Raw genomic sequence first — 8,442 nt, 5'->3', positions numbered from 1 at the left:
GTTTTTTTGGAGACCTCTTATTTTTTAAGTAATTTAAGTTTTAAAAAAAAATAATTAAGTCGGTTTTAAGGTACTAAAACGCAACAAAATAAAAGAAGAAAAGGGCCAGTATGAACAAAAATAGTAAGATCTTTAATTTGACACCTTACTTTTAAAATTCTGTTGAGTAATTATTGAAAAAATCAATTTTTTTAATCTCGGTTTAATAAAAACTTTAAACCTAAATATTTTATCAAACAGACATAAAAAATATGGGTTCATATATACCTTTAGAATCAGAAAAATATTACGAATCCATTCTAAGCGAAATTGAAAAAGTTTTAAAAAATTGTAATAAAAAATAAAAAAAATAAAAAGTTTATTTTAAGAATTGTAACTACTAAACTAGCCAATCACAAATCGCGAAAATTGACGAATCGCGAAGCTTAACCTATAAAGTTAACCAATAGGATTGCCAAAAAAAAAAGGAGAACGTTCATACAATATATACAATAGATACTACAATAAATATAGTGATATTACAGAACATGTAAAGAATGAAAAATTATGAACAAATATGCATCAGTCTGTTTATAAACTTCAAAACAATGCAGTTAAAAATACATTATTGTTTCTTGTGTTTAAAAAATATCTGCTACATTGCATTGTCTTTTGTTTAGGTTTTGTTCAGAGATCGGTTTTTAATAAATGCCGCGTTTTTTCGACAATTTTTTAGACATTGATTGATTGAACGAAGACGATGGGAGAGTATACAACATAAGAACTTAAAATTTTAAAATTGTTATTTTAGCCATACAACTTAAATCCATTTTCGCTGCATATTTATCAATCATTATACAAATGGCCAAAATAATGATTTTAAAATTTTGAATACTTTAGTTGTATACTCTGCTAAAAACCTTATTCCATCGATTTTAACAGAGTATACAAAACTTGAAAATTTTAAATTTTAAATTATTATTTTAGCCATTTGTATAATGTCTAACACAGCTCTAAAAAGACGCATTAATAAATATGCAGCGAAAATGGATTTAAGTTGTATTAGACATTATACAAATGGCTAAAATAATAATTTTAAAATTTTGAATTCTTATGTTGTATACTCTCCCATCGTCTTCGTTCAATCAATCAATGTCTAAAAAATTGTCGAAAAAACGCGGCATTTATTAAAAACCGATCTCAGGTTTTTTTCAAGCTAACCCTTTAAAGCCGAAAATTATGATTCTTAAAATAAACTTATATTTTTTATTTTAGTTTTATAAAAGTTTTTCAATTTTGCTTAGATGGATTCGTATTATTTTTCTCATTCTAAAAGTATATATGAACACATACTTTTTATGCCTGTGAGAGGATATTTTTAATTTCAAAGTTTTGATTAATCCGAGGTTAACAAAATAGATTTTTTCAATAATTACTTAACAGAATTTTAAAAGTAAGGTGTCAAATTAAAGATCTTACTATTTTTGTTCATACTGGCCATTTTCTTCTTTTATTTTGTTGCGTTTTAGTACCTTAAAATCGACTTAATTATTTTTTTTAAAAACTTAAATTACTTAAAAAATAAGAGGTCTACAAAAAAAAACGATTGCATATCTGAATTCTATGAAAAATTTTACATCTACTACTTACTAAAAGAGCCGGCTAGCTATTTTAAATAAAAAGTGAAAAAGTTGATACAACTTCTTTAGATAATTTCTCAGTATAGCTGAGAACCAGTTCTAATCCACCGGATATTACGAGACATAAAAAAAATTCTGTTTTTATAAAAGACAAAAAAATGACTTAATTAATAAGACAAACTTGTATCTTAGTAAGACTAGTAAAGTCCTCATGTATCCATCATAAAAGTTAAAATAGATATTGACAGCTTTGGTCTGGTTCTTAACTAACTAGGAATGGGTAAAATTTATGGAAAAAAAAACTTTGAAACACAGCTGAGCTGGATCTTTAAATGTGTAGCCGTTGCCGTAGCCGTGGCAAGAGGTGCAGCCACTAACTTAATACCGATCATTAAATCAAATCGGCTACGCGTGGCCACGACTATATGCGATCTTCAAATCACAACCACTTTTTGAATTTTCAGTAAACATATGAAGAAAAAAAATAATAATAATACGTAAAAACTTCAAACATTTAAAAATCCATGTTATTTGGCAGCACTGGCAGTTGCGACGGCTACGACTACGGCTACGACTATGGCCACGGCTACGGCAACGGCTTCACATTTAAAGATCCAGCTCTGGTAAGATTTAGTAATCAAGGATGACAAAATCCATAAGGTGAAACTCTAAAGCAAAGTTGTTATTTTTTCCCTTTTAATTAAATATCAGAAATATTAAATCCTTGTTCATAATAGGTGTCCCTGGCAGCTGCTGGCAGGATGGCAGCAGGATGAGTGATATTGGCAGATTAATTAATTCAATAATTATTAGATTAGACTTCTCTCATTTTCTCTTCATCTGTCTGACTCATTTTTATTTATTGTTTTATAGAAAAGTTTATGGTAAAATTTTTAACCCAAAAATGCCAACAAACCCTCAATTTTTAAAATACATTTCCTTGAAACAGATTAATATCTGGTGGATTAGAACCAGATCTCAGCCATACGGAAAAATGATGTCTAGCATCATAAGATTAACACTAATATTTTTAGCCCATGCCTTAGGGATCTCAGTGGTAAAATTAAAATTTTTAACACAAAAATCCCAACAAACCCTTAATTTTTGAAACATATCATCATATTTTAACCTCCCCCATCATGAGAGACAGGGAACAAGGGGCTAGCCCCCAAAGTTTTATAATAACTTTTCCTTATCCGTTGGCTCAACAACCTTGGGGACTTCTAATGAATTTTGATTAGTTCATTTATTTGCGTGTCCAAACGTTTTAACCACTGATTGTAATCTACATGTAGGGTATCATAATTGGGGATGTACATCAATCTATCGGCCATTGTCTTAAACCTTTAGATCCCTTCTTACCCCCACTAGATCTTTTTCACAAGAGGGGGGTATTACCTGATAGTACAACTCCTGTGCACGCCTATCTATTTAAATTTAATGGTCTAATCCCAGGATCTAAATTAATGTTCATAAATATTCATATGAACACTTTATTTTGATTTTACAAGAACTTGCAATTGGGGGCTTTAGCAAGGATCCAAAGGGATAAGACAAAGGGTATGCACAGGATTTTTCTGGGAGTGGTTCAACTATCTATGAAAATTTAACCCTTTACAGTCGGGCCCCTTGCCGCACATTAATCAGTCAGTTACTATTAGAGCTAGAGGGCTAAATTTTTTTTGTACAGGTCCCCTGTTTGATAATGAATTTCCGACCTTTTATAAGTCTAAGTCAATTTTCACTTCCTTCACCCTTTTATTTAACAACCCTTGTTTTTAGGTCTTTTTTTACTTAAAAATTTCAAACGGCTGTAATTTTCTTATTTTTGAAGCAATTTTTTTCCAGAAAATGTTTATCTTTATGTAAATTTTACATTAGAAATGTCAAAATATAAATTTCAGCGGCTGCAGCTGTACTTGGCAGCTGCCAGCCGCCGCAGTCGGCGGTCGGCGGGAAAACGGCGGCGGATCTTTATGAAATTTAAATACGTTATGTAAACATATAAGAAAAGCTTAAGTTTAAAATTTGAAGTCTCTAAGTCAAAAATTGTGGCCACAGGAGCCTCTTAAAGATTTCTGGAGACCTGGAGGATCAGGACCTGCAGGATCATACCTGGAACCTGAAAGTGACTTGAACACCTGTATTTCATATAAGGATGTACTACTAGATGATATTTTAGTATTTTGGTATGATAAAATGCTTTGTTTTAGTCAAAAAAATATGTTTGCTCTTTACCTGAATGAACCTGCCCTGGATGATATTCAAAAAATTCCAACTCTCAGTTATGTGTCATACCCATACTTAAAAAGTCACTCAGTTTGGGCTCTTTATCTTTCACACACAGAAAATGAGATAGAAAAAAACGGAGGGGTGTGCACAGGACCGTTAAGGGTTAATGGTTTAATCCCAAGTGTCTTGACCATATATCAGTGTAGGTCAAGTATGACTTCCACTTCCAAAAACAAAAGAAGTTTTAGAGATCTTAAGCTGGAGACATCTACTCAGAGTTAGGACCAATCAACAACAGGTATGGACATAGATTTTTTTACTTTAGTCTATTAACACTGTCCTGAAAATACAAATTCAATTAATAATCAGATAAACATTAAAAACAGCTATATAATATTATTCGCTGGCTTAAAAACTTGGACATCTTTTATGAATTTTACTATTTACAGTATTAAGAACTTTGGGTACTTATGCTTAAGAGAAGCTTAAAGGGAATATTACTTGGTTTAATAAAGCATGTAAAAATGTATCAAAATAGGTATATAAAAATAGAAACATAATTTCATGGAACCATAATTAAGTTTTTTGTTTACCTGGCCTATCATTTATCCTATATACTACACAATTTCACACAAAAGAAACCCCTTTGTACCTGAAGTGTTTTTTTGGTGAAACTCCCAACTCACTAGTAGATTCGCTCCGCACTCTGTGACTCACTAGAGGCTTTACTTTAGTCTCGAATACGTTTATCCTTTCAAAATTTCATTAGAAGGGAAGCCAAACATTGCCGCACCAAACACAAAAAATGCGCTCTTAACCAAAGATGTCATTTCGCATTTGGGATAAGGAAAAAATCAGAAATTTGATTTGGATTGACAAACTCAAAGCTTCCTCGAAAAGAGTATAAGACACCAGGATCTTAATTAATGTTCATAAATATTTGCATAGCTTTACTTGCACAATTTATTTAAATTTTATATCTTCCAGAGATCTTAAGGGATAAGACAAATGACATAAATATCATGTACATCCCTAATGGTGATAATCAAAAATACCTTCTCTGTAGATTTCAACTATAAGTTGAAAAGTTTGGACTGTACAAGTCTGAAACTAACCAATCAAAATCAAAAAAGTACCCAAAGTTTTTGACCCAATAAAATATGAAATACTTTGTGTGCTAGTGGAATTTTGATGTACATTGATTTATCGTCAATTGTCTTATCACTTAGGATCCCTGATAAATATTCATTATCTTTGTATCATGTCATTGCAGAATATTTTTTGTTTTCACAAATGTGTATAAGCATATCACGTTAAGAATTGTAACTGACGTAATTTCATACTCTTCTCTATACTCTATGAACCCATACTATTTAAGTAGAGATAAGGAATAGTTATATATAGCATCGTATTATAGATAGTTTTCCGCGGATAGTAAAATGAAAAATTATAAGATTAATTCAATTTTTGTTGTCCCGAGTCAAGAAAACAGGCATTAAATTTATGAGTTTTATTTTATTATTCATTAAAAATTTCTATAATACGATAAGATATACATCATTTTTCAGAATAGCAGTATGGCTCAGAACAGGTTTTAATCTAGCGGATATTAAACGGCTTCAAAGCCATACTGGAATCATTTAAAAGCAGCTGAAAATGAGAAAAAGACAAAATAATATGAAATTCAAAATACACACAAAATTAAATAATATATAAAATATATAGTTTTGGAATTGTCTGATTAGTATCGCTTATTTAACTATTTTTTCATCGTTGATAACTATATAAATCCTGTTTCAATGGATATAAGATATGTGGATATTGTGAGAGATTCGTATGTCGACCCTCAACTTTTATATTAAAAGGAAAACAAGGATGACAACATCAAAAAAAGCGAAGCACTAAAACGGTAGGACAAACGGACATTAACCCCTATATAGTGTCAGAACTGAATAATCAGAATATATATGTATAAGAGTCGAAGCAAAATTGTAAGTAAATTTGTTGAAAAACTGCTTGATACAGGATAATGTTTATAGACATACTTACATTTTTAGGACTTGATTATAGAGTTGCTTCGCTTATAACATTATACTTTGTTGTCCCAGAAATCAACATACCAAAAAATCAGATCAATCGGATGATTAGATCACATAAAAATTTGTTGTTAAAAAAGTAAAAATAATTAACATGTTTAAAATGGACGTACGGACATTCTTGTAATAATTATAGAGTTGCTACGCTTTTTAAATCGTACCTAACTACTAAAGGAATCACCATGCAAAGTTTGAAATCGATAGGACAATTCTAACATGCCTAAATTAACGAAAAAAGCTATTCGTTTGTGACGGAAGGACGGACCGACGATGATTATAGAAAAGCTTCGCTTTAAAAAATTGTTTTGGATATTTTTACCATGAACGATTTATCTTAAAAGTATGGAGATATCCGCCCCAAAAATAGTTTTAAACCCTTCCTGGATCTGTAAGAAGCTTCACCGTAAAGGTAAACCATAACTGTCCATTGGTTAGCGAAATTCTTTAGTGCAGACACACAGACAAACATCCTGTTACTTTTATATAAAAGATATCTATGCCCTAGAAAAAAGAAAACTGTTGATCACCACGCTTATAGCCGAACTTGAATTTACTAGTATAGAGAAAATGTTTTCAAACAGTTTCTATGTATTTTTTATCAGTATTTTAAGCACTGCTTTTATACAATTTAGGGTTGTAAGCAGAGAAGAAAAATTACTCTGGTACCCAAAGATTTTTAATCATGTTACCTAATACGCTTGCACAAAACTTTGGGTACTAAATATTGATTGGTTACTTCCAAACTAGTAGTGTTAAAACTTCTTTCAATCTACAGAAGGGGTAATATGTTCATCATCATTGAGGATATACATAAATTTATTCTCCATTATCTTATTAGGATCATTGGTCAATACTCAAATAGCTGGATAAATGACCATTTTAGCTTCGGCTACCAAGTCAATGAAATTGTCATCCTTGTTAAATATATATACAAAGATAAGAACTTTTAAAGTAAACAAAAAAAGGACATTTAAAAATTGTATTTTTATATGAATTTAAAATGATTAAATTCAAAAGTTCAAGACCTGGCTCCTGAACTTTATAAATTAGAAATTAAAAAGCCTGTTCATTGCTCTTAGTTAGATGTGTGACATTAATATTTGAAGTAGTATTTTTATAAGTTTTTTTTAGTTTTATCAATAAAAAGATCTAATTACTAATTTGGCATTGGGCTAAAGAATTTCAGTTATTTTTTTAAAGATGAATAAAGTCCCTCAACAGATTATGACATCATATTATAAAATAACGAATGAGAGGCCAGCATAAATTTTACCATTGGTCAATCACAGTGTATACTGGCCTCTCATTGGCTATTCTATCGTATGACGTCATAATCTGTTGAGGGACTTTAATCATCTTCATTTTTTTAAGGTTGGTTTCCCTCAAAGACCCTAGTCGAGGACAGAAAAAATCACCCCCACCCTCATTTTTAATTAGAATTAAATAAAGGGGGCCGTTTAGTAATGGGATTTTCTGATTTTGGGTTTTACTTTACGTCAGGGTATGTTATGTAATATAGGGTACAAAAATAAGGGGTGAAGTTTTTGTGCTCTCTATGCACTTTGAGGGAAACTACCATAAAAAGATATTAGACGAAATAATTCATTGATTAAACATATATATTAAAGATATAGACTTAATATATATAACAAAATATCGACTGTCCCTTGTAATGATTATAACTTTTAATAATTTAACAAGTACATTTATATTCAAATATTGGATGGCATATAAGTCAGTTCTGCATCCTGATGAGTAAACATATACATATAAAAGTAACAGGCTGTCTGTCTGCCTCTCTGTGTGAGTGTCGCGAAGAATCTCGTTAACCGCTGGACTGATATGTATCTCCTTTAAAGTGAAGCTTCTTATACTTCCTGGAGAGGTATTTAACTATTTTGTGGGAAGGTTGCCATAATCATCCACGAAAACTCGCCCCTGAAAAAAATATCTTAAACAATTTTCTCGTATTCATTCGAATCCGGTAGATAGGAACCGGTTCTCATCCATGCGAAAAAACTATGTTTAGCATCGTATTATATCCAGCTTTCTACGAATATAGAAATGTACAATCATAAGATAAAAACCAGTTTTAATCTTATAATTATACATTCTATATCCGCGGAAAGCGGTTTATAATACGATGAAAGAAATAACTATTCTTTATTTAAAAAGATTAGAGTTAAACAAGAATGACAACATCCATAAAAGCGAAGCACTGAAACGGTAGGACAAACGGACATTAACACTTGTACAGTGTCTAAACTGAATAATCAGAATATAAAAGTATAAGAGTCGAAGCAAAATTGTAAGTAAATTTCTTGAAAAACTGCTTGATACAGGATAATGTTTATGGACATACTTACATTTTTAGGACTTGATTATAGAGTTGCTTCGCTTGTAATATTATTCTTTGTTGTCCCAAGAAACAATATACAAAAAATCAGATCAAACGGATAATTAGATCACATAAAAATTAGTTGTTAAAAAAGTAG

Source organism: Acartia tonsa, chromosome 13 (assembly GCF_053477335.1).
Source record: "Acartia tonsa isolate MP-2025a chromosome 13, ASM5347733v1, whole genome shotgun sequence".
Classification (NCBI taxonomy): Eukaryota; Metazoa; Arthropoda; class Copepoda; order Calanoida; family Acartiidae; genus Acartia; species Acartia tonsa.
This window is presented reverse-complemented; position numbering follows the sequence as displayed.